Source organism: Hylobates moloch, unplaced genomic scaffold, assembly GCF_009828535.3.
Source record: "Hylobates moloch isolate HMO894 unplaced genomic scaffold, HMol_V3 SCAFFOLD_11, whole genome shotgun sequence".
Taxonomy (NCBI): domain Eukaryota; kingdom Metazoa; phylum Chordata; class Mammalia; order Primates; family Hylobatidae; genus Hylobates; species Hylobates moloch.
In genome coordinates this window covers 77,028,455-77,041,133 of record NW_026652286.1, presented here as the reverse complement: position 1 = coordinate 77,041,133, position 12,679 = coordinate 77,028,455, and the positions used below count along the sequence as shown (strand labels likewise).

The following is a 12,679-nucleotide window of genomic DNA, read 5'->3' as shown; positions in this document are numbered from 1 at the left end:
TAATTCAGGAAAATTACTAAATCTAAAAGGAAATATTACCATATATGTATGGTCTTTTGAAGTACTATCCAAGGTCACTTTTTGAAAACAGAATTTTTTGAAAAAAAATTGTACAGCACTAGAAAATTATTGAATTGGATGGAATTCTAGCTGATCATATTTCTTTTATGTTGCTTATGAAACTATCCCACAAGTCCTTCAACCTGAATCTCTCTGGCTTTAGATTCCCTGAAATTAGCTGCTACTAAGTGTTCAGCCAGATGCTAATATCTCACAAATCAGTTCTCCGAGGAATGGTAGGTAGGAAATTGCTCTTTGTTTAAGCTTTAGATCTAGTTTCATCTTCAGGGATTTCTAGGAGTTGAGCGATTATGTTCCCCTTATCTGCTCTCAGACACACATCTGCTAGTCATCAGCCAGACTCGGTCCCATTGAAACCGAAGGTTCAAAACTGCCCTCAAAGAAGCAGCAAATCATGCTAGGCAAATAAAAGAACTGAAAAAAAAGGCCAGGCGTGGTGGCTCACGCCTGTAATCCCAGCACTTTGGGAGGCCAAGGCGGGCGGATCATGAGGTCAGGAGATTGAGACCATCCTGGCTAACATGGTGAAACCCTGTCTCTACTAAAAATACAAAAAATTAGCCGGGCGTGGTGTTGGGCGCTTGTAGTCCCAGATACTCCGGAGGCTGAGGCAGGAGAATGGCGTGAACCCGGGCGGCGGAACTTGCAGTGAGCCGAGATCACGCCACTGCACTCCAGCCTGGGCAACAGGGGGAGACTTTGTCTCAAAAAAAAAAAAGGGGGGGGAGTACAATTCTATCCAGAAACAAATATTATTGACCAAGTTCTCATTAAAACAAAACTCTCAGGAATATTTTCCTAAAACAAACATTTACTTTACATTACTTTTATTAAATTAAGGATAAATTAATCCTATTAACTTTCATACTACTTGACACGACAGAGTTGGAACTTCTATGATTTCCAATGGCTTCAGACATTCCAGCAAAGATAAAATATGTTACTGGTAGCAATTATTTGAAGCATGGGGATGCAGAGTTAAAAAAAATCACCAGTATAAGATGATAGTGTAAGAGGGTTCAGGAAGAAGACAAGTGGAGTTGAAAAAGGCATGTATCAACAAATACTATGATGTTTAATCCTTAAAGCAATCCTGGGAGGTAAGTACCACCGTGGTCATTTTGTGGATAGGGAAGCAGTTTTAAAAATGCTAAATCGGTGGCTCACGCTTGTAATCCCAGCACTCTGGGAGGCCGAGGCGGGTGGATCACGAGGTCAGGAGATCGAGACCACAGTGAAACCCCGTCTCTACTAAAAATACAAAAAATTAGCCGGGCGTGGTGGCGGGCGCCTGTAGTCCCAGCTACTCGGAGAGGCTGAGGCAGAAGAATGGCGTGAACCCGGGAGGCGGAGCTTGCAGTGAGCCAAGATTGCGCCACTGCACTCCAGCCTGGGCGACAGAGCGAGACTCCGTCTCAAAAAAAAAAAAAGATAAATAAATAAATAAAAAATAAAAAATAAAAACGCTAAATCACTAGCAATAGCGAAGTCACTACGGTTGATTCTCATTATTTGCATATAGTATTAAGAGATCTGCTGTAGAAAGGCAACACCGGACAGAGTGCCATGGGACACAGAAGAAACTCAGTCTGGACAGGGTTAAAGTGAGACATTCTCTACTCTGTTCCTCATCATGAGATATGTTATAGATATGTATCTCTGTCTGAGAGAAGTCACCCATCAAGCCTCTGGTACCCAGAGTGAACACATTCAGGTAATAGCTGTCCTCAGAGGATGTCATGTTAATGTCTTATTCAGCAAATGGTGGCCACAATTGTACAGCTATTACTAAAGATTGCAAGTCATAATTGTTTATTCTTTATTTTTTAATGTATTTATATATTGCATTATTTCAAAAACTAATTTGTGGTGGCCAAGTCAGGAAAATGTTTTTCTTTTTTTTTTTTTTTTTTTGGCTCTGCTACAAACAAGTATCTTTGAGCAATTCAGTCAGCCCTTCTTGGACTCAATTTTCTCATCTAAAAATGAAGAAATGAATTCAAATTTTCCATGAAATCTCTTCTTTCATTTCTTTATACAATGCTCTGATTTCTTTAATATGCTCAATGAGAATTGAAAAAGACTGAATAAAAATATCATATGAAGAAGGAGGCTACGTAAATGCAAAGTAATAATAATATAAATGCAAAACAATAATTATCCCTGAGTTCTGGCACTTTACTACCAGTGATGACATTAGTAGGTAGGTGATTCACAGAAGCACAAGGGTCCTGATTAAGGCAATAATGAGAGTGACTTACAAGAAGCAAAGCTAAGTAAACACAACATGAATAGGCAATAATTAAGTGGGTGCAGCCTATTTAAAAATCAAAGTTACAAGGTAAGAATAAATTTATGGTTTCCAAGAATGGGGACCAAAGCAGGATATAATGAAGAGAAACTTGGAGGAAAAATACAGGCTAAATATGATCAAATATCCACAATAATACAAAATCCTAAATTCTGGAGGGCTCTGAATTATATAAATTGCTTCATAAAGTTTTCCAGGGTAAGACACCGGGGAACTTGAAAGACTCCACAAAGTAGTTTGCCCCCAGATAAGACTCCTCTTGCTAATATACTTCCTCACCGCTGTGATCTGGGTTCCAGGTGATCCCTAATGAGGGTTCACAGCTGTTAACCTAAGGATACTCTCCCCTGAGGCTAATAGTTTCAAAGCCAGATGACTTTTCTCTCTGGTGCTTTCAAAGTTACCTGGTTGCTCTAATTCTTTTATATGGTAGACCACTGCCCTTCCTCCCTCAATCCCAGAAATACAACTTAAGTTCAACTTCCATACCTGCCTGGCAGTGGGACCACTGCACATAGAAATAGGGATGAAGACGGTTGGAAGAATGAAAGGAAAGGAAACACGTGAATTACTGTTTGACTTGACCCACAAATATAATCCCAAGTAATAAATCACCATGCAGGTGTAAATACTCTCCTCAGATTTGGGGATGGTAACCATCTCAGCCTGGTCTGTTCTTGGAGCTTGGATAAACCCCACTGAAGAACTGTAGATTAAGGTATTTGTTGAATGAACTTTGTGAGAACTTTCTTATAATAAGGGCTTTTAAAAAATGTTACCAATTTTTATATGTTATCACATTAATTCTTGCCATTTCTGTATGGTATTCACTTCAAAAAACGGTAGTGTAGATACTATTATCAAGGCAATTTAGTCAAGTCCTTTGTCTCAGATATGTTTCAAGTCTTTGTCTCAAATATGACAAACAATAGTTAATTCAGTCAATTCAGCAAAAAACATTCATTGATGAAATTGAGTTAGATTACCGTTTGGCAAGATCTGAAGCCCCGCAAAAAACATTCTTTGGTGAAAGTTTTAATACTTTAGTTAATTGTTTTGGCATCTTATATTTATTTAAATAACTTAGTTATTGCATATTATATTTAAAGTATGAAATTGCAATGAATATTAGTTTCTAGTTTGATAATCATATTTCTTTATTGTCTTATCCAGATATTTTGGGAGATTCCTCATGTATTTTGAGAAATTAGCTCCTTTTAAAATAATTCATTTCAAAATAAAACACAATAATCACAAAATAAATCACAAAATAAAACGCAAAATAAATCACGCAAATCAGATGTATGGTGAAGCCAAGAGTTCAAGAAATACAGCCTTGCCAACCATTCCAGAGGCCCCTTTCCTGTGGTCCCTCCAGTTTCAACCCTCTCCCTTCCTATATGCAACTAGTGCCCTCATTTTTACAGTAATCACTTTCCTGTGTGTGTGTGTGTGTGTGCGCGCTTTAGCCCAGACTTGTCTTTCAAAATACCATCCTTTATCCGTGCCACTTTAAAATTTTTATTTAATGTATCCTTTAAATATACATCCTGTTCTTTATCTACACAATGTTTAATCTGTAGTTTCTCACAGTCTCTGGATTTTGCAGATTGTATACTCATGGTACATTTAAATATGTTCCTCTGGGCTCTGTATTTTCTGCAAATTGGTAGGTGAACTTGAGGCTTGAGCAGATTCAGGTTTGATCCTGCTGGCAATAGTACCGGTATTGTGTCCTTCCTAAATGAGGCCCATAAGGTCTGGTTGTCTATCATTTTGGAAAAGAAATTATTTATATTCAATGCCTAAATCCATTAATGCATTGGGGATTGAAAAATACAGATACTATAATTAATCATTACTTTTTAATTTAGATATTAGTTTTATTAAAAGATGCTATTTTTGTACTACCTTATTGGTTTCCTAGGATTACAATTCATATAGAAGAGGCAGGACAAAATTTTCCCTTTCTTTACCAGTTTTAAGATAATTGATTAATTTCTTATCATACTCTAAAAGGCAAGCCAGTTTTTACAAAACACCACTATGAACTCATGGATTTAAACACATCTAATGATTTTAATAACTGCAAGTATTTTATTTTTGAAACTTAAATTATCCCATGTTTGGCTAGCAGGGGCCTCTTTAAATTGACCCCTGAGTCTTTTTGACATGACATTGTTAGTCTTTGATAGCTTCCTATCTGGAACAGCAAGATGTTTTAGACTTGTACGCTTATGTCTCAACATGAAATCAGCCACTTCTCCAAGAAGTTGTGATCTCCTTTTAGCAGGATGCAGTATTTCAAGACCATAGTCTAGGCACTATGCATGCTCATAGGTACTGTAGTGGCAGTGTGAACCAGTAAATGTTATAGACTGAATTTTCCCCACCTTACAAATTCAGACGTTGAAACTCTTACCCTCAATGTGGCTGTATTTCCAGATGGAGCCTCTAGGAAAGTAAGATTAAGTGAGGTTAAAAAGATGAGGCCCCAATCCAAGATGATTGGTGTCCTAATAAGAAGAGACACCAGAAAGTGACCCCTGCAACACACAAGGAGACACACATACACACACACATTGAGGAAAGGCCATGTGAACACACGACAAGAAGGCAGCTGCAGTATGTACTCCTAAGGGAAAGCCCTGACTACTACAATCCTGCTAACAACTTAATCTTAAACTTGCAGCCTCCAGAACTGGCCCAAAATACATTTCTGTGGTTTAAGCCCACCCAGTCTATGGTATTTTGTTATGGCAGCCCAGCCCAACCCAACCAAGACAGTAAATCTTGAGCAACCACATTCATACACACAAAACAAAGGAAAAAGCCCTGCTTTGTAGCATTTGATGGTCTCCTTGGTGTAAATATTCCCACGATGGCCAATTTCAAGTTACCAAGGTGAAATCTCTGAAAACAGAATTGCAAAGAAATGTGTACAACTAGGTCTCATGAGCTACATTACCTGTGTATATCATCATTACATGGAACCTCTTTCCCTTGAACTCTCATTTAGTGGGGACCTACAAGTGGTTGTGTTTAATGTTTACCACTAACATTTTGTCATTTTGTGAACAGATCTATCTGATCCACTCACAGATTCCACTGGAAGGGCTCCTGACAACAATGTTTTCTGAGTCCTTACAAGTTGATACTACTACTTTTTGCTTTTAATATTATGGAGCTTTGCTGGTCAGGCACCGTGGTTCAGGCCTGACTCCTACTTTTTGCTTTTAATATTATGGAGCTTTGCTGGTCAGGCACCGTGGTTCAGGCCTGTAATCCAAACACTTTGGGAGGCTGACACAAGGGCATTGCTTGAGTCCAGGAGTTAGAAACCAGCCTGGCAACATGGGTGAACAAACCGTATTCCTAGAAAAAATACAAAAATTAGCCAGGCATGGTGGTGTACACCTGTGTTTCCAGCTACTCAGGAGACTGACATAGGAGAATAACCTGAGCCCAGGAAGTTGAGGCTGCAGTGAGCCATGATTATGCCACTGCACTCCAGCCTGGGTGACAAAAGAGGCCCTGTCTCAAAGAAAGTATTTTCCCCTGTGAAAATATAAAATATGTGACCCCATTTTTTTCTGGCATACATTGATGCTGATAAAAAAGTTTGATAATGATCAAAAAAATTTTTTTCCTTTAGAAATCACCTCCAGACCCCACACCCCTGATTTTTTTCCCTGAATTAAAAAAAAAAAAAGGTAGAATATGTTTCAGTTTAGTGTTTTGTGGCTCGGTCAACTGTGTACTAAACTCTCAGATATGTATTGCACTTTTCCAACATGTAGTTTTAAATTCTTATTTTTATTTTAAGAAAATTTTATTAAATTATAATTCTTAGTGTTTCTTTTCAGCTTCCTCCTTCAGAGACTTGTTTTCTCATTTTCGTCTGCTCCATTAGTACTTGAAACTGTCTCTCAGATGCTTTTTATTACTTTTCAATTTTTTTGTTTTTTTTCCTCTATTTATTCTTTTTAGGAATTTTCTGATGTGTTTCTCTTCTGTTCTTTCTATTTTATTCTCTGTTTCTATCTGAAGTGATCTTTTTTATTTTATATCTGCTTTCTTGTGTTCTGCCATCTCATGTGGATTTGTGAATTGTAAATTAATTAATTAGTTAATTAATTAATTTGAGACAGTCTTACTCTGTTCCCCAGGCTGGAATGCTGTGGCATGATCCCAGATCACTGCAACCTCTGCCTACCAGGTTCAAGCAATTTTCATGCCTCACCCTCCTGAGTAGCTGGGATTACAGGCACACAGCCAGACACCCAGCTAATTTTTGTATTTTTAGCAGAGATGGGGTTTCACCATGTTGGCCAGGCTGGTTTCAAACTCTTGACCTCAAATGATCTGCCTACCTCGGCCTCTGAAAGTGCTGGAATTACAGGCATGAGCCACCATGCCGGGCTGAGTTTATTCTGAGATAATAGTCATACTCTTGAGCACATCTTTATGAGTGGTAGGTATATTTATTGCTAGGTATACTCTTACTTTCTTGTTTTCTTATAATAATTCGTACAGAATTTAACCCTGATGCATTTTTGTTCATTTTTATATGGCATAATTTTTTTCAAACTTTAGAAAAATGTGGGGTTTAGAGAAGCTTTTCTAACTTTATAGAACTTCTTTTTTTATGTAGTGTTTAGAAATATGGGGACTTTGTGAGCATTCTAAACTGTTTCACTTCCATCTCCACTTTTCTTTTTCATCCTTTTTTTTTTTTTTGAACAGTTTCTCCTATCTCCTTTATCCCTAGTTTGCTAAATTTTGAAGCTGCTTCCAACAGTTTTTCCTGAGAGTTAGGGAAACCAAAGAAAAAAAAAGTCAGTTTTGAAGTTTCACAAAAGCTGTTAGACTTACCCGTTCTCATCATACCTTCTTACAGTCAGCCCCTTGCACTCTGTTGTTACTGGAGTGGGGAAGGTTCCTCCCAATGTTTGCTGTTTTCAAATTAACCTGAAGCCCTTTCCAGATGTCACTGTTTTGGAATTCTCCTATTCTCAGATCCATCAGCCTACTTGGCTGGTTTCCAGTCTTCTTCCATATAGATGTTAATAACATTCAGCCCTTTCGATTGAGAGCCTGCTTGGTTTTAGATACCTTGCCCCCTAGTTATATTGTGTATGATCTCTGCGGAGTTTTGGTTTTAACTAGCTCCTCAGTCTGGAGATTTAAAGAGACTCCAAAGCTATGCTGCCACCACTGCCACTTTTTCAGAATTGATCAGCACTGGATCTTTACCTTATATACTCTTGCAATTCTTCTGGTAATTATTTTTTGTACGAGATCATCTACTAATGTTTGGTTGTGAATAATGTGATGTGATTATTTATTTTCCCATGCTAACAGGTAATAACTTAGGTAATAACCCCAAACATCAAGTTAAACAGAAGAATTGACACTGTAGCATATGCAACATTAGATAGAGAATGGTTAAAATAGGGAAAACATTTCTTAAGAGCAGTTTAGTAGGAATTTAAATCTAAATTGTATTTTTAGAAAATTTTTGCAAATGTAATTGGACATATACACAGAGATAGGTGAATTTTCAGCACAGTGTTCAGAATAGATAAATATTAGAAGCAAGCTAAATGTTTATCAATAGGAGATTAGTGAAAGCATATAATGCAACCATTTAAAATGACTCCACATAGCTATACTCAATACTTAAGGGAAAAGTTCTGCAATTATTCTTTTCCAGACTTGTTAAAACACAATGATATTTTATAGGAAATATGTATATATGCAGATATTAGTCTGTTTTTATACTGCTATAAATAAATGCCCAAGAGTGAGAATTTATAAAAGAAAGATGTTTAATTGACTCACAGTTCTGCATGGCTGAGGAGGCCTCAGGAAACTTGCAATCATTGCAGAGGAGGAAGCATGTCTTATGTGGTGGTAGTCGAGAGAGTGAACAAGGAGGAACTGACACCTATAAAACATCAGATCTCATGAGAACTCACTATCACAAGAACAACAGAAGGGGACCCACACCTGTGATCCAATCATCTCCCACCAGGTCCCTCCCTCCACACATAGGGATTATGGGGATTACAGTTCAAAATGGGCAGTCCGATACAGTTCGATTTGGGCAAGGACACAGAGCCAAACCATATCGATACAAATATATACATATACATGGAAAGGTATCATTGACTTCTGGTGATGTAATTTCTATTGGTAAAAAATATTTTTGTATGGCTTTATTTTTCTACATGATAGTGCATCACTTTTATATGCAAGAGAAGTATAAAGCTCCTTTCATTAGGAGGTGGGGAAGAAAAAGAGCATTGGAATTCAACAGATCTCATAACAAATACAATCATCTTCATTATTTGCAGGCTCCACATTTGCAAATTTGCCTACTTGCTAAAATTTATTTGTAATCTCAAAATCAATATGCACTTCACTTTTGCAATCACTCACAGGCATGAGCAGAGTGGTGAAAAATTTGAGTTTTCTGAAGAGCATGTTTCCAGCTGAATTCAAACAAGGCAGCACTCTGCCTTCCTGTTTCATCTCTCATACTGTAAACATGTGTCCATTTTGTGGTCTATTTATGCCATGTTTTTTGCATTTCGTGCTTCTTGTTGATGACTTGGCTGCTTAAAATGGGCCCTGATTATAGTGCTGAAGTGCTATCTAGTGTTCCTGAGTGCGAGAAGACTGTCATGTGCCTTACAGAGAAAACAGATGTGTTAGATATGTTTTTTGCAGGCATAAATCATAGTGCCTGCTGTGAGTTCAATGTTAATGAATCAAAAATATATATTAAATGAGGTATCTTTAACTAGAAACACACAAAACACAAGGTGATTGATCAATTGACAAAAATGTTAGGACCAGAGACCTAACCCTATATTTCTTCTAGGAGCAATGGTTCTGTATTTGCTACTTCAGTGTTTATGAAGATTTTATATGTTGTGTTCAGCCTTAGTTTGCCCCAGTTTTCAAATTTGAGATTTTAAATGTCTTTTTTGGATGTCTTCAATATGTTCTTCAGAAATGCTTGCTACTTGCTTTGTCAACACTGGAAGGTATTTTATTTTCTTCTTTGTGCATTTATCGGTAATATTTTCTTAGAGAATGGGCTTTTATTTTAAAATATTTCCCATTGGTGCTGAGGCTACAAAATCTTCTCCTTGGGACAAAAGCATGATGTCATGTAAACCTTTCTTTATGTGACCTTCCAGTGTTAGCCATGCTTAAACTTTTACTTGGTTGAAACTGCTAAAGAAGAATGTCTGGTTAGGTACCTCATTTCCTTATATAGGAAGCTGCCTTGGTCAGATCCCGCTGCTATAACAAAACTACCATAAATTGGACAGCTTATAAACAACATAAATGTATTTATTGTAGTTCTTGTGTTTGGAAAGTGTTAAGATCAAGGTGCCAGAAGATTCAGTGTCTGGAGAGAGCTTGCTTTCTGGTGCATAGATGGCAGCTTCTCTATATGTCCTCACGTGGAAAAAGGGGGTGAGGATCTCTGTAGAATCTCTTTTATAAGGGCACTAATCTCATTAATGAAGGTTCCAGCCCCATGAACTAATACCTCCCATGGACCCCAGCTTTTAATACTATCATCACGTTGGGGGTTAGGATTTCAAAATATGAATTTGGGGGATGGGCTGTACAAGCATTCAGACTATTGCACAGCATAAGACAAATATTATAAACGTTGCTTTTTAAATTTAGAAGTAGAGGAAATATGCTTGATCTACTCAAGACCAATATAATAATAGTTCACAATTACATTATTTTGGGAAACAGTATCTGATTCATTTATTGTAGAATTTTGCAATGCTAAAAGCTAAAAAGTTATTAATTAAGCTATTAGGATTAGTATTTATTAGATGTGTAGAGTGTAGTAACCCTTTGGTAAGTTCTATGTGTTTCTAAAAGAGATATAGTACATAATTATGATTACGTCAGACTTTTAAGCTTTGTCTTTGACATATGAGTGGGATTTAGATATTCAGATATGATCAAATAGGCATGCCAGATGAGGAAGAATCCACAAGAAAAGTCAAAAGAAGGAAAATAATCATGTTGTATGTTGGAAATAGTGAGATGTCCTACCTGACTAAAGCTGCATTTCATAGAATAATAGGAAATTATTAATGCACTTGAATATAGGATTCCAGAAATGTTTGTATCCTTGACACCTAATTGCTCAACAGTATCAGTTGAGTTAAAGTGATCTAAGAGATATGTTCATCCTACTCATTCATTTTACAAAGAAAGAAACTTAAGCCTGGATAAGTCAGGTTACTTCTACAAATCCCACTTGAAACAAATTGCACACACTCACCAATATCTCCCAATTCCTGTTCCAGTGCCATATCCAATACTAAAATGTTCCAGAAGGTATAAGTCATTTAATGGTCACCCACCCAAAATCCACTAGAGGCTTATTCTAAAGATTCTGTTGAAGGCAATACAAACGCAGAAAAACTGAAATCTCCTTAGAATACCTTGTAAAAAAGGAAGGGAACCATTTCAAATGAAGGAGATATGACTCTGATTTAATCTTCCATACAATCCATAGTACAAAGAGGCTGAGATTTTTTAAGACTATGGGTTCAGGCTCCAATAGTAGCTTTTCTCTAGAGGAAAACAGTTGAAACACCTCAGCTCAACTAGTGTATGCTAAGTGGTGGGATGACTCGTCAAAGACGTCCAGATTTACCGAATATTTTCTGCCCTTAGAACAATATTGGCATTGGTAATGCCTAACAGTGTCGACGGGAAAGGTCATTCACTGTAAACCTTTACTTACATGTCTTCTCAAGGAAATCCAAGTGTATCAATACAAAGTGGAAAATGCCCTTCCAATATCAGCTAATTGTTCTATACCCTTCCAGACATCCAACTCTTTCTAAACAGTGGAATGTGGCAAATGCAATAGTTTTCAGATCTTTGTCATGTTTACTGTAAGTGTTAAGCTGATCAACTGAATTTCTCATTTCACAACCATGTGTTTTGTTTTCTTAAAATGTAGAAAACAGGTTTTATAGTACCCATTTTTCTCAAGGTAAATCTCATGCTACTATTTTTATTTCAAATCAGTATCTCTTTAAGTTTGTTGTATTACTATTGTTTGTTTATAGCTTTCCCTATTTTACTCTGACACCTATACTAAAAATAATTAACCTGTGTGGCACACTGAAACCTGAAGCAAACTCCAGATTCCATTGCCTTCTAAATAGTTAATTCTGAGTTAAGTTTTGACCCTGTTGTTCTGATTTTACTGTATCCACAGTGCCTAGTACCAGTAGGAACTCAGAATATTTGAGGAACGAATTACTATCATGTCCTTAGACGTAAAGCACAAAGAATTCCTAGTAAAGGATGGAGCTGTCATTGCAAAGAGAAAAATAATAACAATGACATCTTTCATGTGTAGGTCACAAGAGAACTAGCTCGCTGTGTGCACTAAACATTTTTCTAGCTGTGTTTTTTATAGATTTTCCAGAGACCCCATCAGCCGAGAAAGCAGGTGTTTTACAGGTCCAAAGAAGTTCATTGACTGACTTAGAGTTGCATATTCAGTAAACAAGTGTTCAGACTCCTGACTTCAAGTCCATTGTTCTCTATAAGTCCACTATAACAGGCTATGCTCAATTGTTATGGGCGTCACAGACTGCAACAATTTGTTAAATACTTCAGGATTTTATCTTTAACATAAATAATTGATACGAAAACTAGTAGCATTGGTATTTTCAGCATTGACTGGTAACCTACTTGAGGAAGACAGCAATCCTCGCTCGCTCTGGGTGCCTCCTCAGCCACGGCGTCCGGCGTCCGCTCTTGTCGCGCTTGAGGAGCCCTTCAGCCCGCCGCTGCGCTGTGGGCGCCCCTCTCTGGGGCTGGCCGAGGCCGGAGCCGGCTCCTTCTCCTCCCGGGGAGGTTCAGAGGGAGAGGCGCCGGCGGGAACCGGGCCTGCGCGCGGCCAGAGCGCTGGCGCGGATTCCGGGTGGGCGCGAGCTTGGCGGGCCCCGCACTGGGCGTGAGCTTGGCGGGCCCCGCACTGGGCGTGGCCGGCCGGAGCCTGCTGGGTTTGATTAGGTGATGAGCTCCCTCTGGGTTGCCTGAGTGTCCGTGGCCGAGTGCCAGTGAGAGGTGAAGCTGGCTGGGCTTCTGGGACGGGTGGGGACTTGAAGAACTTTTCCCTCTAGCTAAAGGATTGTAAACGCACTTTTCCCTCTAGCTAAAGAATTGTAATTAGCTCTGTGTGTAGCTAATCGGGTAGGGGACTTCGAGAACTTT

The 12,679-nt window shown here is 38.2% G+C and overlaps 1 long non-coding RNA gene across 3 annotated transcripts in view; it reads right to left on the bottom strand.

The window, feature by feature from the left end:
- Positions 1-12,643, bottom strand: part of LOC131384598 (uncharacterized) — a 315,104-nt gene extending 302,461 nt beyond the window's left edge. For 2 of the 3 annotated variants that reach the window (XR_009215604.1, XR_009215606.1), the window contains exons 1-2: positions 12,155-12,643; positions 8,237-8,342 (exon numbers count right to left, since the gene is read on the bottom strand). This is a non-coding gene — a long non-coding RNA (uncharacterized LOC131384598). Of the gene's footprint in view, positions 1-4,065; positions 4,161-8,236; positions 8,343-12,154 lie in introns of those variants that run through there. The other variant, XR_009215605.1, reaches the window with a different exon arrangement.
- Between the last annotated feature and the right edge of the window lie 36 nt (positions 12,644-12,679).